Source organism: Sciurus carolinensis, chromosome 4 (assembly GCF_902686445.1).
Source record: "Sciurus carolinensis chromosome 4, mSciCar1.2, whole genome shotgun sequence".
Taxonomy (NCBI): Eukaryota; Metazoa; Chordata; class Mammalia; order Rodentia; family Sciuridae; genus Sciurus; species Sciurus carolinensis.
In genome coordinates, this window is record NC_062216.1 from 9,763,205 (window position 1) to 9,778,665 (window position 15,461).

The 15,461-nt window shown below is 50.1% G+C and overlaps 1 non-coding gene across 1 annotated transcript; it reads left to right on the forward strand.

The window, feature by feature from the left end:
* Positions 1-15,127: 15,127 nt before the first annotated feature.
* On the forward strand, positions 15,128-15,230 carry LOC124984187 (U6 spliceosomal RNA). The gene has a single exon (XR_007108640.1). It is a non-coding gene; the product is annotated as a U6 spliceosomal RNA (small nuclear RNA).
* The last annotated feature ends 231 nt before the right edge of the window (positions 15,231-15,461 follow it).

A 15,461-nucleotide genomic window follows, 5' to 3' on the forward strand; every position in this document is an offset into this window, starting at 1 on the left:
TCCAGAGGCCGAGGTAGGAGGATGGCAAGTTCCACGTCAGCATGGGCAACTTAGACCCTGCCTCAAAATAAAAAAGGGTTGGGGATGTGGCACAGTGGTACGGCACCTCTGGGTTCAACCCCTGATACCAAAAAAAAAAAGTAAACTCAGAAAAGAAAAACAAATAAATACAAAGTAAGCTGAAAAAAAAGAAATAACAAAAATTAGAATAGAGATCAATGATATTGAAAACAGGAAATTGGTAGAGAAAATCAATGAAATCAAAACCAAATTCTTTGAAAAGATAAATAAAAGTGATAAACTTCCAACCAGGCTAACCAAGAAAAAAAAAAACAGAAGATACAAATGACTAATGTCAGAGATGAAAAGGGAACTATAACTGCGGATTACTATTATCCCAGGGTTAATAAATGGATTTTATGAACAATACTATGTCCACAAATTTGATTACTTGGATGAAATAAATAGTTCCCTGAGAGACACAATCTACCTAAACTCATATGCACAGAGATAGATAATGTGAATAGGCATTTTTCTACTAAAGAAATTAAAGCAATAATTAATAACCCAACACAGAAAGCACCATGTTACTCTTTGGATGTAAGGCGTCCCCCAAAGCCTATGATTAGATTACGAGAGCTGTGACCTAATCAGAGATTACTCCATTTGATGGATTAATAATTTGAAAAGACTACTGTGCTGGGTGGTAACTGCAGGCAGGCAGGGTGTGGCTAAAGGAAGGTCCCTGGGAGTGTGTCTTTGGGTTTATATTTTGTCCCTGGTGAGGGGGGCACCTAAGCAGCTCTCCCCGACCATATCATTCCGCCATGATGTTCTGCCTCATCTTGGGCCCAGAGCAATGGAGTCAGCCAACCATGGAGTGAACCTCTGAAACCTGAGCCAAAATAAACTTTTCCTCCTCTAAATTGTTCTCCTCAGGTCTTTAGGTCACATTGACCAAAAAAACTGAGGAAAATATGGGTTCACTGATGAATTGAAATTTTTTTTAAGATAGAAATGATAGTGACTCTCTACATTCTCTTCTAGAAAACAGAAGTAAAGGGTATACTTCTAATTCATTTAATGAAGACAGTATTTATCCCAATACCAAAAGCAAAAAAAGATATTACAAGAAAGGAAAACCACAAGACAATGTTTTTCATGAATATTGGTGCAAAAATAACAAATTATTAGCAAATTGAATCCAATGATATAAAAAATACATAACATAAATATTATATATGATATAGTGTAAATACATAAATAAAATACTATACATATAATTCAGTATAAGTACTATATATGTCTGTGTATGTATATACATATACATATATGTGTGTGTATGCATATATACATATGCATATAAATATATATATATCAAGTAGGATTTATCCGTGGTATGCCAAACTAGATATTAAAAAATCAATTCATGTAATCCATCCTATGAACAGGCTAAAGAAGAAAAATCATATGATCACAGTCATAGAAGTAGAAAAAGCACTTAATTAAATTCAAAACCCAGTCATCATAAAACAAAGTCCATGTTGGCAAAGAAATGATAGCCATCTGAGGCGGCAAATGTGCCAGTTACCATGATCTGATCCTTAAGCATTGTGTACATGTATTGAAATGTTATGCTGTACTCCATAAACATGTGCAATCACTACGTGTCAATTAAAAATAGAAATATTTAAAAAAACCCTGTTGGATCTGTTTTTAAAATTAGTAAGATAATAAATTTTACCTAGGGAAAGAATTGGTCAAGAATACTAAGAGAAGCTGGCTCACACCTGTGATCCCAGCGATTCTGGGCATTGAGGTAGGAGGATCGCAAGTTCAAGGCCAGTCTGGGCAACTTAGCAAGACACTGTCTCAAAATAAAAAATAAAAAGGGCTGAGGCCGTGGTAAGCGCCCCGGGTTCAGGTGAGTCTTCCCTCTCAGTTTCTGTTTGGTTTCAGAGTTCTGGGGATTGAACAGGGGCGCTCTACCTCTGAACTACACGCTCGACCTTTGTTCTTATTCTTCATTTTGAGACAGTCTCTCCAAATTGCTGAGGCTGGCCTGGAACTTGTGACCCTCCTCCTTCAACTTCCCAGGTCACCGGATGACTTACAGGTGTGTACCACCGTGCCCAGCACCGTGCTGGAGTTTTAAGATGCATTTACATATGAACGGTCATTTAACAGATGTGACAGGAAACGAAATCCCCAACATGACATTTGCACTAAAGATCCGTTTTGACCAAACACCTTGCCACTAACTGAGGTTCTGCCATTCGACGCTCTTTTGGATCCAGGCTGGCAACTGGCAAAGCCCAAAGCAAAGGATGTTCCTGGGATGCCCACCTCCACTCCTATAGTTGCCAGGACTGTGCTGAGGTCGCCCAGGGCACAGCCGCAGAGCTGAGGCCGCAGTGAGCAGACTCGCTCTGGGTGTGGCCTGTGACCCCTTGACACTCCAGGCAAACTGCGTCTTCAAAGCACCAGGATTTAGAAAATTAGCATTTTCCAGAGAAAGGAAAGAGGGGGCTGGCGCTGTAGCTCGGTGGTAGAGCGCTTGCTTAGTAGTGTGAGGCCCTGGGTTGAATCTTCAGCACATAAAAATAAATAAATAAAATAAAGTTAGGGGTTGGGGAGATAGCTCAGTTGGTAGAGTGCTTGCCTTGTAAGCACAAGGCCCTGGGTTCAATCCCCAGCACCCCAAAAATAAAAAAAAAAAATTTTTAAATAAAGTTAGCTGGGCGCGGTGGTGCAGGCCTGTAACTCCCGGGGCTCAGGAGGCTGAGGCAGGAGGATCACAAGTTCAAAGCCAGCCTCAGCAACAGTGAGGTGTTAAGCAACTCAGGGAGACCCTGTCTCTAAATAAAACACAAAATAGGGCTGGGGATGTGGCTCAGTGATCGAGTGCCCCTGAGTTCAATCCCCGGTACCCCCCCCCCCAAATAATAATAATAAAAATTAAGTTTAAAAATAAAAAAAAAGAAAGGAAAGAGGCAGGGGCAGAGGGAATAGAGAAGCCAAGGCAGGGCCCTTTGTTCCAATAAGGGACTGTCACCTCCAGCTTGCAGCAGCAGGACCACAAGTTCCTCATGTCAGGTGATTCAAATGCAAGATCACTCTCATCTCTGCCATGAACAGAGGAAATGAACCCCAGCCAAAGCATTCAGTCACAGTAGGACTCAAAACCCTCTCTTTAAAACCTTAAAGATGCCCTTCAACAGATGAATGAATAGAGAAACTGTGGAATATATACACAATGGAATATTATTCAGCCATAAAGAAGAATAATATTATGGCATTTGCAGATAAATGGATGGAATTGAAGAATATCATGCAAAGTGAAATAGTCAATCCCCAAAAACCAAAGGCCGAATGATTTCCCTGATAAGTGGATGATGATATGTAGTGGGGATGGGAGGTGGGGGGTGTGAAAAGAATGGAGGAACTTTAGATTACTAGAGGGGAGTGAGAGGGAGGGAGGGTATGAAAGACGGTGGAATGAGACAGACATCATTACCCTGTGTACACGTATGAGTACACGAATGGTGTGAATCTACATCGTGCACAACTATAGAAACGAAATGACGTGCCCCATTTGTGTACAATGACTCAAAATGCAGTCTGTAAAAAGTAAAAATAAAAAAATAATTTTAAAAAACCCTTAAAGATAAAGACGTTCACGTGCATCCAGGAGGCTGGGGATAAGCTGAGGCAGAGCGAGGGCTCAGCGTGTGCGAGGCCCTGGGTTCAATACCCAGCACCAGAAATGCACGTGAATAGATACAGGCGCATGCGGGGCCTCGAAGTCCAGAGCAACAGGAGACCGTGAAAGTCAGTTTTAACGTTCCGTGAAGAAACACCGACCAGAGAGGTAAAAAGACCGTCCCGAGGACACACAGCAAGGAGGCTTCCCACGGATCTGGTCCGACGCGCGAGGAGGCGCTTCCCCAGCCCGCGCCCGGGTCTCCGTCTGCGAAACGGGCTGCGGGCTCGCTACCCGGTGGGCCTGGGAGTGAGGGCGGAGGCCCCGCGGCCTCGAGCGCAGCCTCGCTGTTCCTTCCGCGGCTCCCGGTGTCCAGGCGGCCTCGGCGCCTGCGTCCGGGAGCCCGGCCCGCCCCTCTCCCCTCTGGTCAAGGGGCAGCCACCGTTGGGGCGTTGGCGGGTCAGGAAGGGGGGCTCTCCCGGGGTCCCCACGCTCTGGGTTCTGACACTGAACGGGGCCCGAGCTGACCCCCAGCGGACCTCGGGGATCCTCCCGTCGCCCCACGACTCCCCGTGCGCCGCGTTCAGCCCTGACCTCCACCCGAGCTCCAGGCCAGGCTGGGGTCCTAGGCGCCCCGCGCACTCGCTCTGGAGAGCACTGTCCCCCTGCCCTGCCCAGGCGCGCTCTGCAGGAAGGGTCCCCTCGGTTGCTTCAGCCGAAGAGCTAGGAACTCTACATCCCCTTCCTCATCTTCCTGCGCCTTGTAGGATCCTGCCCCCCACACACCCCAACCCCTTCCCTCCATCTCCAAAGCTACCACTCCACCTACCACCCCTGTCCACACCCAAGTCCCCTTGGTCACCAGCCTTTGGTTCCCCACAGCAGCATCAGTCTAACTGGTCTCTCTGATTCCCATCTTGCCCCTCTTCACAAACTGCCAGTGACCTTTCAGAAAAATGAACTCCATCAAAGGATCCCTCCATTTACAGCTTTCCTCTGATTTCCCTGTGCCCTTAGAAAAAATTCCAAATTCCATTCTCTGAATCACACATGGTCTGACCCCAGGCTATGTCTCCTACAGCTCTCTGTTCACTCACTGTGCTCTGGACAAACTGGCTTTGTTTCTGTTCCTTGAATGTGGTCTGCTGGGTCCTGCCCCAGGGCCTTTGCACCAGCTGTGCCTCAACCTGGAATACCCTTCCTCATGTCTCTGCAGAGTGGGCTCCTTAAGAATTCAGCCTAATGTCACCACCTTAGGTCACCCATTCATTCACTACTGTGTCACTTTGTCTTAATCCTCTGTGTGGCTCTTGTGGACAGTTTTCTGGTTTATTTATTTGGTTATGGTCTGTTTTATTCTACCAGAGGGGAAGATCTATCAGACAGCAAGGATCTTATGGATTTTCCTTGTACACTGACTCTTATGCCCAGAAACTGTGTTGCACATGGTAGGCACTCAGCGGGGGTATGTCGATTGAATAGAGGAAAAGTCACCAAAGGCTGAGTGCACTGGAGTCTTGGGTTGTTTTGTGTCCCATCAGAATAACACAGACTGGGTGGTTATGGAGGAAAGCTCTGGAGGCGGAAGGGCAACATCCAGGGGCGCCTGGGAGGCCTAAGGAAGGAGGTGACAGAAGGTGAGCCTCAGCCTCCCTTCCCCGGGGAGGAAACCTGGCGCACCTCTGGGACTTGCTGCCATCTCTGGGGACACGGGGACACCGCAGCAGCTGGAGCAGGAGCCGCCGGCAGCGGAGCGGGCAGGAGCAGAGGCCTCTCCTTCAAGTTCACGGGCGGCGGACGCTCAAGGCCCTGACCGGGATCTGGGCTCCTGGGGCTGCAGCCTCCTCCTGAGAGCAGGGAGGGAGGGATGCTCTCACGACCTGCGTGCATCTCCGTGGTTGTCTCCCGGCGCCTTCTCCCGCCCTCTCCACCCCGGGGCTCAGCCAAGGCGCTGCAGCTCCGGGCAGCTGCCTTCCCGATGAGGTTCCTCCCTGCCTCCCATCCCGAGCTCTTCCGCGTGCACGCCCGTTAGCGTACTTAGGTAATTTTACCCTTCATAATTACTTTCATACCTGCAATTGTCCTCCTGACTTATCAGCTCCTTGATGAAAGAATTACATCATTCATTTTTTATAAAAAATCTCTTCTGAACCACTATCAATTTTTTTTTTTTCCCCACAGAGTAGGTGCTCAATGAATGTTAGTAAAACAGAGAATCCCAAAAGGTAGAAGCAACAAATAGCCGTCAGCACATGAATGAAAAAACAGACTGGTCTATGCATACGATGGAGTATTATTCAGCCTTGAAAAAGAAAGAAGGGGCTGGGGTTGTGGCTCAGTGGTAGAACACTTGCCTAGCACGTGTGAGGCCCTGGGTTTGATCCTCAGCACCACATAAAAAATAAATGAATAAATAAAATAAAGGGGGCTGGGATGTAGCTCAGTGGCAAAGCGTCTGCCTTGCATTCCCAAAGCCCTGGGTTCAACCCCCAGTTCCAGAAAAGACCCCCCCAAAAAAAAGAAGAACCCCACCAAAAAAAAGTAAAGGTATTATGTCCATCTACAACTAAAATAAATAAATAAATAAATTTTGAACACATGCATGCATAAAGCTGGGGACACCGTGCTGTGTGAAGAAATCCAGTCACTAGACAAAGAGGAAGACCACCTACCTGAAGTCCCTGGAGGAGCTGAGTACACAGAGACAGAAGTAAAATGGGGGGTCGCCAGGTCCTGGGGGAGGAGAGGAGGGGGGTGGTTAATGGGTACAGAATTTCAGCTTTCCAAGTTGAAACCCTTCTACAGGCAGATGGTGGCCACGGTCATTGGGCAGCGTGAATGTGTATACCACCACTGAACCGTCAAAACCATATTATGTGTGTTTTGCTACAAGTAAAAAATGGTGGTTGGCATGGTGGCTCAGTGGTAGACGGCTTGCCTCGAATGCCTGGGGCACTGGGTTCAATCCTCGGCACTCATACATAAATAAAATAAAGGCATTGTGTCCATCTACAACTCAAAAATTTTTTTTCTAAAAATGGCAAGTGAATAAAGAATAAGAGAACAGCGCTGCCGGTATGGACAATGAAAGACCCCAAAAGGGCGAGGCTGAGGAAGGGGAGTGAGGAGGAAGGGCCTTGGCTGACAGCGTTCCCAGCGACCCTCTCCTGGGGCAGAACAACCCCTAGAGAGGAAGCCAAAGCACTGATCCTTCCAAATAAACCCTTCCCAGTGACAGTCCAGTGGGACCCTGAAGGGACAGCGATAAACTCTGAACGCTGACCCCAGACCCTCCATTCTTCTCCAAGTAAAAATATTGCCCAGTAAAAACAAATTTTCAAATTCTCACAAACCTGTTTCCTGAGTGCCCAAACTGACCACCGACTCCAACCCCTCCTTTCTCCCAGTAAAACAGACCCCAAATTCCCGAGTGCCCCAGCTGACAAGCTCATTAAGTAAGTCACCTCTCAGTGTAACCTATAGAAACTTGTCCCCTGCTTGATTCAATGGCTCATTTCCCACCAGGAAAGTGAGTCTGCTGCTGGACTCACCTGGTTCTGGTCCAGTCCGTCTTTTTGTGCTGACAAGTACTACCTCTACTCAGGTGGTGGCTGCGCACCGGGGCTGGGGGGAGGTTTTTTTTTTTTTTTTCTGGTGGTGCTGGGGATTTGAACCCAGGGTCTTGTGCTTGCCAGGTATCCCCAGCCCTGGGGCAGGGTCTTAAGCTTCTGCGGCAGGAATGTATCTCCTAGCTGTCTCTCCCCTCAGCACAGGGAGACTCGTCAGGCAGACCAGAAACTCACTGTGACTTTCTCAAGCAACCCAGGCCGGAGGAACAGAGCTCCGGAATGTCAGTGGGGACAGAGAGTGTGAGATGACCGCAGGGGACCAGGTGGGTGATGCCCAGTCACCTGAGGGCTGGAGAGGGGCAGCTGAGACCGACTTTTAAAAATATGTGTAGTTAACAGATGAAAACTCACAGGTTAATGAAGAGAATATTCTCTTCCTTAGTTGTTCGCTCATAGGCTTTTCTAAGATGCTGTCTGTAAAAAGACGAAGCTAAGCTGCTTTAATGAGTATTCGTGTTTAAATAAATAAGACGTGCAAAACTCATGGGGCGATCATAACACATAATGGTGGGGGCTGGGGCTGGGGGAGGGAGGGAGGAAGGGAGGGAGGGAAGAAAGGAAAGAGGGAAAGAGGAAGGGAGGGAGGAAGGGAAGGAAGGAGGGAAGGAAGGAAGGAGGGAAGGAAGGAGGGAGGAAGGGGAGGAGGGAGGGGAGGAAGGGAGGGAGGGAAGGTAGGAGGGAAGGAGGGAAGGAGGGAGGGAGGAAGGGGAGGAAGGAGGGGAGGAAGGGAGGGAGGGAAGGTAGGAGGAAAGGGAAGGAGGGAGGGAGGAGGGAAGGAGGGAAGGAGGGAGGGAAGGAAGGAGGGAGGGAGGGAAAGAGGAAGGGAGGGAGGGAAGAAAGGAAAGAGGGAAAGAGGAAGGGAGGGAGGAAGGGAAGGAAGGAGGGAAGGAGGGAAGGAAGGAGGGAGGGAAGGAGGGAGGGAAGGAGGGAGGGAGGGAAAGAGGAAGGGAGGGAGGGAAGGAGGGAAGGAGGGAGGGAAGGAGGGAGGAGGGAGGGAAGGAGGGAGGGAAGGAGGGAAGGAAGGAGGGAGGGAAGGAAGGAGGGAAGGAAGGAGGGAAGGAAGGAGGGAGGGAAGGAGGGAAAGAAAGGAAAGAGGGAAGGAGGGAGGGAGGGGAAGGAGGGAAAGAGGGAGGGAGGGAAGGAGGGAAGGAGGGAAGGAAGGAGGGAGGGAAGGAGGGAGGGAAGGAGGGAAAGAGGAAGGGAGGGAGGGAGGGAAGAAAGGAAAGAGGGAAGGAGGGAGGGAGGGAAGGAGGGAAAGAGGAAGGGAGGGAGGGAAGGAGGGAAGGAGGGAAGGAGGGAAGGAGGGAAGGAAGGAGGGAGGGAAGGAGGGAGGGAAGGAGGGAGGGAAGGAGGGAGGGAAGGAGGGAAGGAGGGAGGGAAGGAGGGAGGGAAGGAGGGAGGGAAGGAGGGAGGGAAGGAGGGAGGGAAGGAGGGAAAGAGGAAGGGAGGAGGGAAGAAAGGAAAGAGGGAAGGAGGGAGGGAGGGAAGGAGGGAAAGAGGAAGGGAGGGAGGGAAGGAGGGAAGGAGGGAAGGAGGGAAGGAAGGAGGAAGGGAAGGAGGGAGGGAAGGAGGGAGGGAAGGAGGGAAGGAAGGAGGGAGGGAAGGAGGGAAGGAGGAAGGGAGGAAGGGAGGGAGGGAAGAAAGGAAAGAGGGAAAGAGGAAGGGAGGGAGGGAAGGAGGGAAGGAGGGAAGGAGGGAAGGAGGGAAGGAAGGAGGAAGGGAAGGAGGGAGGGAAGGAGGGAGGGAAGGAGGGAAAGAGGAAGGGAGGGAGGGAGGGAAGAAAGGAAAGAGGGAAGGAGGGAGGGAGGGGAAGGAGGAAAGAGGAAGGGAGGGAGGGAAGGAGGGAAGGAGGGAAGGAGGGAAGGAAGGAGGGAGGGAAGGAGGGAGGGAAGGAGGGAAGGAAGGAGGGAAGGAAGGAGGGAGGGAAGGAGGGAAGAAAGGAAAGAGGGAAGGAGGGAGGGAAGGAGGGAAGGAAGGAGGGAAGGAAGGAGGAGGGAAGGAGGGAAGAAAGGAAAGAGGGAAGGAGGGAGGGAGGGAAGGAGGGAAAGAGGGAGGGAGGGAAGGAGGGAAGGAGGGAAGGAAGGAGGGAGGGAAGGAGGGAGGGAAGGAGGGAAAGAGGAAGGGAGGGAGGGAGGGAAGAAAGGAAAGAGGGAAGGAGGGAGGGAAGTAGGGAAAGAGGAAGGGAGGGAGGGAAGGAGGGAAGGAGGGAAGGAGGGAAGGAGGGAAGGAAGGAGGGAGGGAAGGAGGGAAGGAGGGAAGGAGGGAAGGAGGGAAGGAAGGAGGGAGGGAAGGAGGGAAAGAGGAAGGGAGGGAGGGAGGGAAGAAAGGAAAGAGGGAAGGAGGGAGGGAGGGAAGGAGGGAAAGAGGAAGGGAGGGAGGGAAGGAGGGAAGGAGGGAAGGAGGGAAGGAGGGAAGGAAGGAGGAAGGGAAGGAGGGAGGGAAGGAGGGAGGGAAGGAGGGAAGGAAGGAGGGAGGGAAGGAGGGAAGGAGGAAGGGAGGAAGGGAGGGAGGGAAGAAAGGAAAGAGGGAAAGAGGAAGGGAGGGAGGAAGGGAAGGAAGGAGGGAAGAAGGGAGGGAGGGAGGGAGAGAGGGAGGGAAACTTTGCTCCTCTGCTTTTCTTTCTCCCTTGTGGTCAGCAAAGGTACCGGCCCGGAGCGCTCTCAAAACACAGCGGCCGGCCACCCAGCTCCGCCGGCGACCCAGCTCCGCAGGGGACCCAGGAAGCCAAACTCCGCGCGGCCGTGCGCCGACGCGCCCTCGCCTGGATCCGCGCCGCCAGAGCCAGTCGCAGCGACAGAGACCCGGAAAGTGACCCCGCCTTGCTGCCTGGGCGGGGCCCGAGGGAGCCCCAGGGGGCAGCACCCTGCATCGTAACCCCGCGAGGTTACAGGGACCTGTATGCTGTCGGCAATTGCAGTGAGCTGTGTGCTTTCAGTTGCGCCTCAATTAAAAAGTGAGACAATGTGTCAGAAGTTGCACCATGAAGTCGCCCACGGACGGCCGCGGACTCCAAGGCAGACAGCAGCTGTGCGCCGCCCGCGCTTCCTGGAGTCTGCGCCCCGCACCGCCGGCGGGCAGCGTGCAGGACCCGCGGCAGCCGGCAGGGGGCGCGCACGCGCCTCGCGGAAGGAGCCGAGGGGCACCTGCGCTCCGCAGCGCCCTCGCGGCGCACGTGGAAGTCCAGGGCAGCCCCGAGCGAAGCGGTGGGAGCGCTGCGGTGCCCCGCAGGACCCCGACCCCTGGGCCCAGTCCTCGCGGCCACGCGGCACCCCTCCCGCGCCGCTCCCTTCCCCCGGCTCTGCACGCCCGCGCCTTCCTTCATCTTGGCACCCCTGCCTCTGCCCACCCCTTTCCTTCCTCTGGGGCGTGGGTGGAAGAAGATCTCACGATTCTCTGCAGCATTCTGATTACTTCTTTTTTAGAAAAAGCTCGATTTTGTTTTGCAAAACAGGGTTACCATGCGCCAGGGGACATTGTTACATGTAAACAGTTTTTAAAGGATGTGGTTGTTGCTCTAAAAGATAAAAAAGCCGAAGCCATGGGATTTGTGTTATGGCCAGTTTGTTTTTTTTTTCTCTTCAGGAAATCAATTTACAGTAGCACTGTTATTAAGTTCTGAAAAGATGTACTCAAAGTGAAAATCACCTCAAATCTCTAAATGACCTCCATTTATATACACCATCATTTACAAAATGCCTGGAGACAGAAACCCTGTGGTGGGGGATTGGTGTTAGGAGAAGGCTGGGGTAGAGGCCACAGGAAGCCTCCTGGGAAGGACCCAGCTCTCTGCTCACCTTGCATACCAACTCAGCAAACCCAAACCCTTAATCTGTCCTGCAAGGGCCACCTGGTAGCCAGGGGTTAGAGCTGTCCTGTGGGTCCCACGCCACGTGGGCTCTTTCTCACATCCATTGAGGCCATGTTCCCCAAGAGAGGCCTGCACCTCATCATGTTTCCAGTGAGAAACTTGCATACTCTTGAGAGGTTGATCACAGGCCCCCCAGCCTTTGGGTTCAGCCCTGCATGGAGTTGTTACTAACTCATTTATACAACTCACGTAAGAGTCAGAAAAATCCAGCCTTCTAACCTGACCCTCCCTCTTCAAACTTCAAAATGAGGATGATCACACCTGCCCCACACGGTTGCTGGAGGTCACATGAGATGCTGTGGGACAGCTGGTTCTCTTCAATAAAAACTGGTTCCTTTGCACTCCTGCCTCATCCCACCCCACCCCACCCCACGCCCTTCAAACAAGATGGGAAGTTGACTACCGTCAGGTAGCCAAGCAGGCTGTAAGTAAGACATACTGCCCTGCAGCGGCCGGGGCCAACTTGCTTCTGGCTTGACAGTCTCTGTAACACTCTGCTAGGTTTGTGATAGTCTGATGCGACTGCTTTGCTACAGAGGCATTTTTAAATCAGTCGATTAATTTTTTTGGTATTAGGGGTTGACCAGGGACGCTTTACCACTGAGTCACATCCCCAGCCCTTCTTATTATCTACTTTGAGACAGGGTCTCACTAATTTGCCCAAGCTGACCTCAAGCTTGCGATCCTTCTCCCTCAGCCTCTGAAGTCACTGGGATTCCAGGTGTGCGCCACCGTACCTGGTCTGCAGGGTCATTTTTACAGCCTAAAATGCCGTCATTGTTTTTTACCTTAAATATTACAGGCAACTCCTAGACGATAGTCCCAAGGAGGATGGTCTCATCCCAACAGCCCTGGGGACATGTAAGCTGGGATGCTGTCCATGAGAGGGAACTGCAAACTTTACAAAAATATGGAGACCCAGGAGAAATCTGGTTTGGAGAGGAGAGTAGGAGTTGACTCAAAAGGTGGGTGCAGAAGCTCAAGGTTCCATTGGATGCTTCTGCCCTTGACATTGAGGCTGGAAATGGTGTTGTACAGGTTGAACTTGCTCAGTTGGCTTCTCTCAAATTACTGGATCTGACCACTACAATGCAACTTTCTGGAAGCAGAGGAAGAAAGGCTATTTAACATTAAGTTGACATAGAAGACTTTTTTGAGTCTCCGCACAAACCTGTCTGGGTTTCTTCTTTGTATTGACAAAGGGACTCATCCTGAGGACGCAGTGGAGAGGAGGAAGCTATGGCTGAAACCTCTCTCCTGGGGGTTGGAAGTAAGGGCTTTCTTCTAACGGGCCCATAGAACTAGGCCAAGGAAGGGTTGCCAAATGAATTCCGTGAAGGATTTGAACTTTTTCGAGAGCTGCCAACACCCACGTTCAGGTTTGGAGACAGGCCTGGGGGCAGCAACACTGCTTTGCAGAAGAAGAACAACCACATTCGGGCTGGGGCGTAGCCAGGGCAGCGCTTGTCCACCATGCATGAGGCCTTGACGTCCATCCCTAGCACTGCAGAGCAAAGCGGGCGGGGAGAAGGATGAGGGGAAGAAAGAGAAGAAGATGGAAAGAAAGAAAAAGGAAGGAAGGAAGGAAGCTCGGAGGAAATGAAAAAAGAAACAACAACAACGACAATCTTGAAACTTTTCCTTGGACTGATTCAGCCAGCTTTGTTTGCTGCTGTTGCTGTTTGTATTCTTCTTTTTCTTTTCAGTACTGGGGTTGAACCTAGGTTCTGGTACGTGTCAGATGAGTACTCTACCACTGAGCCATATCCCCAGTCCTTCTTTTTCTAAAAATGTTTATTTTGAGACAGAGTCTTGTTAAATTGTCAAGGGTGGCCTTAAACTTGCCCACTTCAGGCACACACCACCACACCGTGGCCTTTAAGGAGAGTGGATCACATTCAGAGAGAGGTCCTTCTGCCCTGCTGAGTTCATGGATGGTTCATGGACCTGGAGCTAAGTTCACCTACTGGGACCGGACGATGCTTCTTCTTTTTTTTTTTTTTTTTTTTTTTTTTTTTTAACTATAACCTTTGCTAACTCTTATTTATATAGTATAATAAAAACAATTCACAAAACAATGCTTATCCTTACCATGCACACATTCATATTTTTTACTCTATTCCATTTCATTTAAGAGAAAATCTGCTTGTGACCAACTAAATCAATTCTGTCACCCACTCATGGGTTGTGGCACTTTGAGAACCAGCCGGCTGCACAGCTGAATTACTCTGTAAGACAGAAAGAGGCGCAGTCCCTGGGGAAACTGGGAAGAAAGGGGAGTGGGAGAGGAGAGCTAAGGTGTCCTGAGGAAGGGGCAACCAGGGGGCCACTGGCAGCAGCCCGGCCCAGGGGCTTCTGAACACCATGCTTCTCCTTCCACTCTGAGCCTGACCCGCTCCCTGCTCCCAAACACTCCCCTAGTCCTGCTCCTGTAGGTGCCCCCATAAGCAGGGTTCAGGGGACACGAGGGAAGGCTGAGTCTGATTTCTGGACTGGTTTTGGGGGGAACCCAAACAGCACTCAGGGGCGCATAGGATCCACCAGAACGGCTGAGGGCTGAAGTCTCCGAGTCAGGAAAGCACAGAGGTGAGGGCAAACCGGACCCCGCCCGTGCAGTGGACCTCAGACCAGCCTTGTTTGGATCCTACGGGCAGGGTTGTGCCAGGACCCCAAATCCCAGCTTCCCATGGACAGCTTAGGACGCAGACAGGAGAAAGGCAGAGGACAGAGGAGCCAGGCACGAGAGGAGATGGAGGGACTGGGGGTTCATGGACCAGGGAGCTGCCACTGGGGGAGGGGAGGGCTGACCGAGGCTGGAAGAAGCCAAGAGGGCTGAGGGGTACCTGGGAGAGGCAGGGCCGGAGGGTTCCGAGAAAGATCCGAGGGATGGGTGGGAGCAGCCGAAGACAGGAGAGAATCAAAGGGAAAGCGAGAGAGTACCAGGAAAACTTATGTATCCCATAAAATGGCCCTTAAACAAAACAAGAGACCTCTAATTTGGGTATGACTTCATCCTTGAGTGAAGGTAGCTTTCTGTCTTCCCTGAAGAATAGAGGAAATGCTTCACCTGGGACGGTGCCCTTGGGGCACACGCGCAGCTTTCCCCACTCCTTCTTCCATCTTTGCTGGACCCCATGATAATACGCATGCTCTCAGCGCGGCGACCATCCCCAGGTACGGAGTTCACACGGGTGCGTTCTCAGACTCCACAGCGAGACTCCGTGGGCGCTCCTGAGCATTTGTGACTAAGATGGCAATCCCTTTGTTGTAGGGCTGTCCTGAGCAGTGGTGAGATCACTGTACTGTGCCCTTACTGACTTAACTGTGAACTTTGGAGCAGACGCCTCAGGTACTGAGCCGCTGAGCTAGGAGCAGTACCTCAAGTGAATCAGGAATTTAGGAGGCTTTTGGAATGTAGTTCTCTTGATGTGCAGATTACAGTCCTGGTACAAAGCAAAGTATGGATTTTTGTTGCAGGCAATACTGAAATACTAATATTTCTGGTTTACACAATGTAGCATTTAAGAGCCTAGAGTCTGGAGCCAGATCACCAGCTCTCCCTACACCAGTCGAGTCATCTTGGGAAATTTACTTAATCTTTCTCTAGTATAACCATCTGTGAAATGGAGGTGATAATAGAATCCTGAAGATTCAATGAACCAAATGTGCCAAGTATTTGCAACATACTGTTACATATACAATATGCATATTTAATGGATATTTTTAAAACAGAATTTATTAGTGTAAATATCTGCAAAACAAAAGTTTAATATACCTCAAGTCAAAAAATGTTAAACACACAAAGCTATCAAGTAGAACTTGCATATCTATAAATAGCATTTTAATATTCCAAAACAATACAATGAAAGTAATTGATCATGAAAATTGAATATAAAGCAGTATAATTTCAGTTTTTAAAAAGCAAACTCGCTTCGGCAGCACATATACTAAAATTGGAACGATACAGAGAAGATTAGCATGGCGCCTGCGCAAGGATGACACTTTTTGTAAATTTATGATTACTTTTTGTAAATTTATGATTACACAAATGGTATGCCTTTACGCCATGTACAAACAGAGAAACAACATGTATCCCATTTGTTTACAATTAAAAAAAAGTAAACACTAAAAAGCAAAATTTTCCAATGTCTCATTGTTCAGGTGTGAGTATATTTTTGTGCGAATTTCCCCAGTTGCTCAAAGGCTTTTTCTAGCTTTACCCTCGTTAAGGGAACAGAGGGGAGATTATAGGTATAAGCTA